The following is a 12349-nucleotide window of genomic DNA, read 5'->3' as shown; positions in this document are numbered from 1 at the left end:
GCATCCTGGATAGGACCTGTGCACAGTATATACCATATGGGAATAAACATACTAGAAATAGGAGGAAACCAATATGGCTAAATAGAGCTGTTAGGGGCGCAATAAGGAACAAAAAGAAAGCATTTAGAGAATTAAAGGAAGTAGGTAGTGAGGAGGCATTAAATAAATACAGAAAATTAAATAAATTCTGTAAAAAGCAAATCAAGGCAGCAAAGATTGAGACAGAGAGACCCATTGCTAGAGAGAGCAAAAATAACCCCAAAATATTCTTTAACTACATAAATAGTAAGAAACTAAAAAATGACAGTGTTGGCCCCCTTAAAAATAGTCTGGGTGAAATGGTGGATGAGGATGAGGAAAAAGCCAATATGCTAAATGACTTTTTTTCATCAGTATTTACAAAAGAAAATCCCATGGCAGACAAAATGACTAGTGATAAAAATTCCCCATTAAATGTCACCTGCTTAACCCAGCAGGAAGTACGGCGGCGTCTAAAAATCACTAAAATTGACAAATCTCCGGGCCTGGATGGGATACACCCCCGAGTACTGCAGGAACTAAGTACAGTCATTGATAGACCATTATTTTTAATCTTTAAAGAGTCCATAATAACAGGGTCTGTACCACAGGACTGGCGTATAGCAAATGTGGTGCCAATATTCAAAAAAGGGGCAAAAACTGAACTCGGAAATTATAGGCCAGTAAGCTTAACCTCTACTGTGGGTAAAATCCTGGAGGCATTCTAAGGGATGCTATACTGGAGTATCTGAAGAGGAATAACCTCATGACCCAGTATCAGCACGGGTTTACTAGGGACCGCTCATGTCAGACTAATTTGATCAGCTTCTATGAAGAGGTAAGTTCCGGACTGGACCAAGGGAACCCAGTGGACGTAGTGTATATGGACTTTTCCAAAGCTTTTGATACGGTGCCACACAAAAGGTTGATACATAAAATGAGAGTAATGGGGATAGGGGAAAATATGTGTAAGTGGGTTGAGAGCTGGCTCAGGGATAGGAAACAAAGGGTGGTTATTAATGGAGCACACTCGGACTGGGTCGCGGTTAGCAGTGGGGTACCACAGGGGTCAGTATTGGGCCCTCTTCTTTTTAACATATTTATTAATGACCTTGTAGGGGGCATTCAGAGTAGAATTTCAATATTTGCAGATGACACTAAACTCTGTAGGGTAATCAATACAGGGGAGGACAATTTTATATTACAGGATGATTTATGTAAACTAGAAGCTTGGGCTGATAAATGGCAAATGAGCTTTAATGGGGATAAATGTAAGGTCATGCACTTGGGTAGAAGTAATAAGATGTATAACTATGTGCTTAATTCTAAAACTCTGGGCAAAACCATCAATGAAAAAGACCTGGGTGTATGGGTGGATGACAGACTCATATTCAGTGGCCAGTGTCAGGCAGCTGCTACAAAGGCAAATAAAATAATGGGATGTATTAAAAGAGGCATTGATGCTCATGAGGAGAACATAAGTTTACCTCTATACAAGTCACTAGTTCGACCACACTTAGAATACTGTGCACAGTTCTGGTCTCCGGTGTATAAGAAAGACATAGCTGAACTAGAGCGGGTGCAGAGAAGAGCGACCAAGGTTATTAGAGGACTGGGGGGTCTGCAATACCAAGATAGGTTATTACACTTGGGGCTATTTAGTTTGGAAAAACGAAGACTAAGGGGTGATCTTATTTTAATGTATAAATATATGAGGGGACAGTACAAAGACCTTTCTGATGATCTTTTTAATCATAGACCTGAGACAGGGACAAGGGGGCATCCTCTACGTCTGGAGGAAAGAAGGTTTAAGCATAATAACAGACGCGGGTTCTTTACTGTAAGAGCAGTGAGACTATGGAACTCTCTGCCGTATGATGTTGTAATGAGTGATTCATTACTTAAATTTAAGAGGGGACTGGATACCTTTCTGGAAAAGTATAATATTACAGGGTATATACACTAGATTCCTTGATAGGGCGTTGATCCAGGGAACTAGTCTGATTGCCGTATGTGGAGTCGGGAAGGAATTTTTTTCCCCATGGTGGAGCTTACTCTTTGCCACATGGGGTTTTTTTGCCTTCCTCTGGATCAACATGTTAGGGCATGTTAGGCTATGGGTTGAACTAGATGGACTTAAAGTCTTCCTTCAACCTCAATAACTATGTAACTATGTAACTTCTCCTGTCCTGTATATATACACTGCACAGTACCACTCCTCCTGTCCTGTATATATACACTGCACAGTACCACTCCTCCTGTCCTGTATATATACACTGCACAGTACCACTCCTCCTGTATATATACACTGCACAGTACCTCTCCTCCTGTATATATACACTGCACAGTACCACTCCTCCTGTCCTGTATATATACACTGCACAGTACCACTCCTCCTGTCCTGTATATATACACTGCACAGTACCACTCCTCCTGTCCTGTATATATACACTGCACAGTACCACTCCTCCTGTCCTGTATATATACACTGCACAGTACCACTCCTCCTGTCCTGTATATATACACTGCACAGTACCACTCCTCCTGTCCTGTATATATACACTGCAAAGTACCACTCCTCCTGTCCTGTATATATACACTGTACAGTACCACTCCTCCTGTCCTGTATATATACACTGTACAGTACCACTCCTCCTGTCCTGTATATATACACTGTACAGTACCACTCCTCCTGCCCTGTATATATACACTGCACAGTACCACTCCTCCTGCCCTGTATATATACACTGCACAGTACCACTCCTCCTGTCCTGTATATATACACTGCACAGTACCACTCCTCCTGTCCTGTATATATACACTGCACAGTACCACTCCTCCTGTCCTGTATATATACACTGCACAGTACCACTCCTCCTGTCCTGTATATATACACTGCACAGTACCACTCCTCCTGTCCTGTATATATACACTGCACAGTACCACTCCTCCTGTCCTGTATATATACACTGCACAGTACCACTCCCCCTATATATACACTGCACAGTACCACTCCTCCTGTCCTGTATATATGCATTGCACAGTACCACTCCTCCTGTCCTGTATATATACACTGCACAGTACCACTCCTCCTGTCCTGTATATATACACTGCAGAGTGCCACTCCTCCTGTCCTGTATATATACACTGCAAAGTACCACTCCTCCTGTCCTGTATATATACACTGCACAGTACCACTCCTCCTGTCCTGTATATATACACTGCACAGTACCACTCCTCCTGTCCTGTATATATACACTGTACAGTACCACTCCTCCTGTCCTGCATATATACACTGTACAGTACCACTCCTCCTGTCCTGTATATATACACTGTACAGTACCACTCCTTCTGTCCTGTATATATACACTGCACAGTACCACTCCTCCTGTCCTGTATATATACACTGCACAGTACCACTCCTCCTGTCCTGTATATATACACTGCAAAGTACCACTCCTCCTGTCCTGTATATATACACTGCACAGTACCACTCCTCCTGTCCTGTATATATACACTGCACAGTACCACTCCTCCTGTCCTGTATATATACACTGTACAGTACCACTCCTCCTGTCCTGTATATATACACTGCACAGTACCACTCCTGTCCTGTATATATACACTGCACAGTACCACTCCTCCTGTCCTGTGTATATACACTGCACAGTACCACTTCTCCTGTCCTGTATATATACACTGCACAGTACCACTCCTCCTGTCCTGTATATATACACTGTACAGTACCACTCCTCCTGTATATATACACTGCACAGTACCACTCCTCCTGTCCTGTATATATACACTGCACAGTACCACTTCTCCTGTCCTGTGTATATACACTGTACAGTACCACTGCTCCTGTCCTGTTCTTGGAGAGGCGACATTGGTCTTTGGGAGGGTTAATATTGGTTTATATTGGAAAACCCATTTAAATGGATTATGCCAAGTAATCCCCATTCCCGAGAGCTTTGTAGTCGCTGGAGTCTGACCGCTGGGACCCCCATGATCTCGAGAACAGGCGCTCTATAGGGGTGGTCGATCATGCACACTGCTGCGGCATTTACACGTGGCTCTTCAACTAACGCCTTTAAGAGGACTGTTGAAGGGCACAACACAATAAAGCAAAATCCACTGATCGGGTGTGGGGGGAGTTTTATAGTTTGTGGGGTTTGTGTTTCAGGGGTGCTTTTTAGTCCCAGTCCGGCCCTGGACAGCTCTGCAGGGAGGCTGCCATACTTTGTACTGGTTTTACTCCCTGCATATTGTGGGGCAGCTGAAGGGTTCAGGTAGCAGTATCATCACCCTGTGTTGTTCTGTAGCCCACATCCCCACACTGACTATATACAGTGGGCAACTAAGGGGTAGACAGCAGTTCCTTATGAATAGTAGGGTCAGTGGGTAAATGTGTCTACCTGTTTTACAATGTTATGGCCCAAATGTGAGCTGAGGTAAAACATTGCCAGAAGCTAAGAGGGACCAAGCTTTCTTCTTTCTAACCTCTGACATGTCCATACACGGGCACTACACATCCATGTGTGTGGCAGTAGTTCTTTTAATAGGCTTATCACACCTGTCTGCCATACTTCCTTGAGGCGGGACGGGAATCATAGTTGACGTGTTCTAGTATTGAACTCCCATTTGCCAGCTCTGGAAATGCACAATTTATGGTTGGAGAATTGGCAATATTACTTGTCAGGATGTGACTTTCCCCACCAGGGTTTAGAGGGGCACACTTCCATTTATAAGGGGTCATCCCTGTCAGGCTGGGTTTACAGGAGCGTATTACCATAGACACATGAGGGTGTGAGTTCGGATTGGGATACCCTCCACAAGGCTGGAGGTTGTGGTCTGTATATAGACCGTGTACTTCACTCTTGTGAATCCAGCCTACAACTAATTCCATAATGGTGCAGGTATTACTAACGTAGATGTCGTTTGCGTGTGTCACCATTTCTAATTCACCTATATATTTTGGCATGGGGGGGACCCCATTTGAAGTTTGCATCGGGGCCCATAACTTTGTAGTTATGCCACTGCTCTGTAGTAAAGGTACCTTCACATTAAGCAATGCTGCAGCGATAGCGACAGCGATGCCGATCGCTGCAGCGTCGCTGTTTGGTCGCTGGAGAGCTGTCACACAGACCGCTCTCCAGCGACCAACGATGGCGAGGTCCCCGGGTAACCAGGGTAAACATCGATTTGCTACACTGGTTACCAGTGTAAAATGTAAAAAAAACAAACAGTACATACTCACCTTAGCGTCCCCCGGCGTCTGCTTCCCTGCACTGTGTGAGTGCCGGCCCTAACAGCAGAGCGGTGACGTCACCGCTGTGCTGTACTTTCACTTTACGGCCGGCGCTCACTCAGTCAGTGGCAGTGCAGGCCGGCGCTCACTCAGTCAGTGGCAGTGCAGGAAGCGGACGCCGGGGGACGCGAAGGTGAGTATGTAGTGTTTGTTTTTTTTACATTTTACACTGGTAACCAGGGTAAACATCGGGTTACTAAGCGCGGCCCTGCGCTTAGCAACCCGATGTTTACCCTGGTTACCAGTGTAAAACATCGCTGGCATTGTTGCTTTTGGTGTCAAACACGACGATACACGCCGGTCTGATGACCAAATAAAGTTCTGAACTTTCAGCAACGACCAGCGATATCACAGCAGGATCCTGATCGCTGCTGCCTGTCACACTCAACGATATCGCTAGCCAGGATGCTGCAACGTCACGGATCGCTAGCGATATCGTTTAGTGTGAAGGTACCTTAAGCTCGGTTCTGCACCCATATCTCTGTAGGAAGCTCGGTTCTGCTCCAATATCTCCAGAGTAAACTCTGTTCTGTTCCCGTATCTACATACCAGCCTGTTTTTAAAGCCTGTTTTCTCTACTTCTTCAATGCAATGGCCAGATGTAAGCAGGGAAAAGGAGGGACACCGCGACTTGAGGGCCACTACCTTGTGATTGCCCCCCAGGCTGAAAAGTGCCAGCCAGCCCCTGGTCCCACCCTTCCGCTGATTCGCTGGCATAAGATCAGCTGTGACTTCAGAGCTTCCAGGGCCAACTGCCCCACATACAGCACACACAGAGAGAGGAGGTAATGACAAGCTTAGGAAGATGGCAGTCCATTGAGGTAGAAGGCCAGTTGACTGGATGACTGGAGGGTCACAACCTGGCTTTTCCAAACATCTCCATGGAGGCAGCCGACTGCTGGGTCCCATTCCTGGCCCCCACAAACATATCCATAGGGCTCATGCGACTGGTGTATCCAAATCCTTACTACCCCAAATGTATCCATTGATTCTTTCAGCCGGGGACATGGTCCTCTAAGCTGCCATCATGTAGAATGACAAATAGCAGGAGTGGGGAATCTTTTTACTACCAAGGGCCATTTGGATATTTGTACCATCCTTCGGGGGCCGTACAAATGCCTCCCACAAAGTACATCCTGACTCTGGCACTGGTGTCAGGACATAATCTTTAATTTAATGCCCTGCAGAGTTCAGTAGTGATAGTGAGCACTGTGTGTGTGCTAACAGAGCAAGATAAAATTAATGAGCTGGTGGCAATCAAAATGCTTCTCCCTGCCCACCTCTCCGACGCAGCCTGGACCATACCGCTGGTAACCGGCAGCCTTCTTTGCTTAAAATGAGCGCGTTCAGGGCCTTAGATGATGTCACGGCTTGTGATTGGTCGCGGCCGCCCATGTGACCGCCACGCGACCAATCATAAGCCGTGATGTGATTCTCAGGTCCTAAATTCCTAATTCTAGGAATTTAGGACCTGAGAATTACGTCACGGCTTGTGATTGGTCGCGTGGCGGTCACATGGGCGGCCGCGACCAATCACAAGCCGTGACGTCATCTAAGGCCCTGAACGCGCTCATTTTAAGCAGGAAGGAAGGATGCCGGAAAGAAGCCGAGGGTGAGTATATTCCTATTAGGTATATACTCACCCTCGGACGCACCCTGCTTCTTTCCGGCAACCTTCCTTCTTAAGAATGAGCGCGTTCAGGGCCTTAGATGACGTCACGGCTTGTGATTGGTCGCGGCCGCCCATGTGACCGCCACGCGACCAATCACAAGCCGTGACGTAATTCTCAGGTCCTAAATTCCTAGAATTAGAATTAGAATTAGAATTACGTCACGGCTTATGATTTGTCGCGTGGCGGTCACATGAGCGGCACGCGACCAATCAGAAGCCGTGACGTCATGGAAGGCCGTAAACGCGCTCATTTTAAGCAAAGAAGCCTGCCGGTTACCAGCGGCGATGTCCAGGGGCCTCCGGAGAGGTGAGTATATCAATATTTTTTAATTTAATTCTTTATTTTACACTTAAATGTGGATTCCGATACCGATTTCCGATATCGCAAACATATCGGAACTCGGTATCGGAATTCCGATACCAGATTCAGAAGATCGCCGACCTCATGGCCGACCCCACACAGGGGTCGGGTCGGGTTTCATGAAACCCAACTTTGCCAAAAGTCGGCGACTTCTGAAAATTGCCGACCCGTTTCGCTCAACCCTAGTGTTTACCCATTGAATTTTTTTTTTAAATTGTGTTATTTAGTATTCAATAAACTGTATAATCTTTTAAAACCTACTGGGCATCTGCTTCGGTATATTTATAGGTTTATATGCAATCGTGGAAGTGCCATCATTATCTAGGCCAATTTTTCTAGGTTCTGTGTAACTCAGTAATAAATTCATGAGCTCAGAAAGATATGTGTCATGATCCAGTCCGGCGTTTGTTTTCTGCTATCATCTCTCTGGACTGGTTGTGCAGGGGATAATGCCCTCTGCCTCATTTTGGAGCTGGCTGGGCTTTTTCTGTCCTCTGCAGTCTGCTGGCCAGCGTAGTAATATTTCATGCTTCCAAGCTAGAGCAGCTGACCCGTATATCCTGGTGATCCTTCTGCCTCTGACTTCCCATATTTGTGTGAGATCTGTTCCTTATCCCTGACTTAGTGTTTGTCTGGTGGCTTTCTTTACAGTGTATTGCTCGGTACTGCGTCTCTTTCTTTCCATCTCTGAAACCTTTGTTACCTCTGAAATTTCTGTTACCTCTGGAACTTCTGCTCCTGACAATCTCTGACTTGTCTGACCACTCTTTCATTACCTGTGACACCTTTGCGGCTGTTCAGTGTTGCTACGCTGTGAGTGTGCAACCTCTCTTCCCTCACCAACATCCCCTGGTGGAGGTTGTGCTAAACTGCACTGCAGCCGCATCACATTATCACTAACCACACATTTAAAAGGGGATTTTGCTTTTTTTTTCCCTCTGGTCATGGATTCGCTTGGTAACTGTGTGGATCAAGTGTCCAGTTTGACACAGATGGTGCCGGATTTTTCAGTGGAACATCAGACCCTTGCAACGTCTCATATTCACTTAAGAAAAAAGACTCTTAAGACCATTCATGGAACCACCCCACATGCTGTTAGTCGACATGGTGATTCAGTAGATCTTGTTTTGCACTCTCCCGAACCCTCAGTTAAGCGTCCTGACACCTTTTCTAGCAAAAAAGATACATTTCGTACATTCAGGGAGAATTGTAAACTACTGTTTTCTCTTAGACACCAATTGTCTGGGAATGAGACTGAGCGGGTTGTGATTATTATCTCCTTACTTAGGGATGGTCCCCAATCTTGGGCTTTCTCGCTGCCCCCAACTGCTCCTAAATGGATGTTGGTAGAGAGGTTCTTTGAGGCCCTAGGACTTATCTATGATGAACCGGACCATGTCTAGTTGGCAGAGGACACTATTATGGGTCTGGATTAGGGAAAGCGCTCAGCTGAGTGGTACATCTCCGAGTTCCATTGATGGTCCACTGAGGAGTCCTGGGATGACTTCGCTCTTAAATGTCAGTTCAAAAGTGGACTGTCGGATTACCTCAAGGAAGCTCTGGCTTTCCATCCACCCCCAGCTCATTGGAGGAAGCTATGACTCTGGCTATCCGTATGGATCAGAGGCTGCAGGAGAGAGGTGCTACACAGCGAGAGGTTTCGTTACTCCCTGGTTCTGTTGATTTGCCTCCATCTGGACCTATGGAGGTGGGGGCTGTCAACCTTGAGGCGAAGGAGAGGAGACGGTGATGTGTAGGAAAGATGTCTTTTTACTGTGGAGATCCTGGACATTGTAGAAAGAGCTGCCCCTCCTGTCCACCGACTACCAAGCGGCTAAGTCTGGGTGATTGTCATGGAAGTCACCCAGACTCGCAGTTACCTTTTTCTACATTATCAAAAGTTTTGTTGGAAGTGGAACTTTGTTGTGGGAGTGGCTCTGTGCCTACTTCTGCCTTCGTGGATTGCGGGTCGTCCATGAACTTTATTAACCCTGACTTGGTGTCCAAGTGTAAGTTAGGGACAGTTAGGCTGGAGACTCCTATTCATTTTGTTGCCATTGACAAAACACTACTGGCTAAGAATGTCTGCAAATGTGTTTCTGAGGAGTTTCTCCTTAAAGTGAGTTCCCTACACCAGGAACGTATTTCATGTTTTGTTATGGACAATCTGCCTGCAGGACTGGTGTTGGGGTTCCGCTGGCTACAATTACATAATCCTGTGATAAAATAGGAATTCATGGACATTGTTAAATGGGGTCCTAATTGTAGTAAAAATTGCCCCACTACTGTACTTGTGTCATCCGTCAGTCTGGAGGGTATTCTGGAGTACCTGAAAGACTTTGAGGATGTGTTCTCTGAGAAAGAGGCCGAGGTTCTAACCCCACATCGCCCTTCGATTGTGCTGTTGATCTTGTTCCTGGTGCCAAATAGCCCAAAGCCCATTTGTACAACCTTTCCAGCCCTGAGTGGGCCGCTATGAAGGAGTATATCTCTGATAGCCTCGATAAAGGGCACATTTGGTCATCTGTCTGTCCCGTGGTGGCGGGGTTCTTTTTTGTGAAGAAAATGGATAGTGGTTTACGCCCATGCCTCGATTTTTGAGAACTCAATAAAATCACTATAAGAAACACTTTTCCCCTCCCACTTATACCCGGTCTTTACAATCAATTGTTGGGGGCCAGGTGGTTCTCTGAGTTAGACCTCAGGGGAGCATAAAGGCTCATGCGTATGTTTGGGGGGAATGAGTTGAAAACTGTGTTTCTCACCTCTGAAGGTTTGTTTGAAAATTTGGTTATGCCCTTTGGCCTGACTAAGACGCTAGCAGTGTTCCAGAATTTTCATGAATCATGTTTTCTCAGATTTTATTGGGCGTTTCATGGTTGCTTATTTAGATGACATCCTCATATATTTTTCTGACAAACAGAGTCACATGGGTCAACTCCAGGCAGTTCTTCAGAGGCTTAGGGAGAACTCACTATTTGCTAAATCAGAGAAGTGTTCATTTTTGCTCAAGAATTGTCCTTTCTTGGAGTCATTTTGTCTGCTGAGGGGTTTCACATGGGCCCTAGGAAGGTACAGGCTATTGTGGATTGGGTGCAACCCAGAGATCTCAAGGGTCTTCAGTGTTTTCTGGGTTTTGCTAATTATTATAGAAAATTCATTAAGGGGTTTTCTCAGGTGGCCAAACCCCTCACGGATTTAACTCATAAGTAGTGTTGAGCGATACCGTCCAATACTTGAAAGTATCGGCCGATACCGGCAAAGTATCGGATCCAATCCGATACCGATACCCGATACCAATACAAGTCAATGGGACTCAAGTATCGGACGGTATCCCTGATGGTTCCCAGGGTCTGAAGGAGAGGAAACTCTCCTTCAGGCCCTGGGATCCATATTAATGTGTAAAAGAAAGAATTAAAATAAAAAATATTGCTATACTCACCTCACCGAGGGAACCGGCAGCGTTGTTTGCTTAAAATTCGCGCATTTACTTCCTTACGTGAAGTCCTGGCTTGTGATTGGTCGCGTGCCGCCCATGTGGCCGCGACGCGACCAATCACAGCAAGCCGTGACGTAATTTCAGGTCCTTCAGGATTTTAAAATTACGTTCTGACTTGTGATTGGTCGCGTCGCGGTCACATGGGCGACGCGACCAATCACAAGCCGGGACGTCCTGCCTCCCGTGACGTCCCGGCTTGTGATTGGTCGCGTCGCCCATGTGACCGCGACGCGACCAATCACAAGCCAGAACATAATTTTAAAATCCTGAAGGACCTGAAATTACATCACGGCTTGCTGTGATTGGTCGCGTCGCGGCCACATGGGCGGCACGCGACCAATCACAAGCCGGGACTTCACGTAAGGAAGTAAACGCGCAAATTTTAAGCAAACAACGCTGCCGGTTCCTTCGGTGAGGTCCAGGCTGCGTCGGAGAGGTGAGTATAGCAATATTTTTTATTTTAATTCTCTCTTTTACACATTATTACATTAATGTTGTTTCGATACCGATACCCGATACCACAAAAGTATCGGATCTCGGTATCGGAATTCCGATACCCGCAAGTATCGGCCGATACCCGATACTTGCGGTATCGGAATGCTCAACACTACTCATAAGGGAACTGATATTAAGAACTGGTTAGCTCCAGCTGTGGCGGTGTTTTTTTCCTTGACAAACTATTTCATGACTTCCCCTGTATTGGTTCAACCTGATTTCTCTAAACCATTTATTGTAGAGGTGGACGCCTCAGAGATGGGAGTGACTGTGTTGTCTCAGGGGCCCACCACGTTGACTAACTAAGACCCTGTGCCTGCTGTTCTAAAAAATTGTCCTCTGCTGAGAGGAATTATGATGTGGGTAATTGGGAACTATTGGCCATTAAATTGGTGTTTGAAAAATGGAGGCATTTTTTGGAGGGGGCTGTCCATGATATCGCTGTCATTACGGATCACAAGAACCTGTCTTACATCGCGTCCGCCAAACGTTTAACTCCGAGACAGGCAAGGTGGTCACTTTTTTATCCCGATTTCAATTTTCTATTACTTTCAGAACCAGGGCCCAAGAATGTTAAGGCTGGTGCTTTATCTTTTTACCTAGATCCAATATATCCTCCTGAACCTCCTTCTTCGATTCTTCAGCGGGGAGTACAGGTGGCTGCATTGTCCTCGGCATTGGAACGAGAGATTCGTGAGGCCCAGTCTCTTGCTCCTTTGTCCAAATGTGATAATAAGCTCTTTTTGCTTGTTCAGTATCGATTAAGGGTGCTTCAGAAGTTCCATGACTTGGCTCTGGGTTGGCATCCTGGAATCTCGGCCACGCGTAAAACCATCACTAGGCTGTTTTGGTGACCCTCATTGGCTTCTGACATCACTGGGTTTGTGTCCTCCTGTGAAACTTGTGCCCACTCAGAAAACCCCCGTAGCCGGCCGGCCGAGGAATTGGTGTCACTGCCAATTCCAGATAGACCATGGATTCATCTGTCTATTGATT

The sequence above is a fragment of the Ranitomeya variabilis genome, chromosome 1, assembly GCF_051348905.1.
Source record: "Ranitomeya variabilis isolate aRanVar5 chromosome 1, aRanVar5.hap1, whole genome shotgun sequence".
Classification (NCBI taxonomy): Eukaryota; Metazoa; Chordata; class Amphibia; order Anura; family Dendrobatidae; genus Ranitomeya; species Ranitomeya variabilis.
This window is presented reverse-complemented; position numbering follows the sequence as displayed.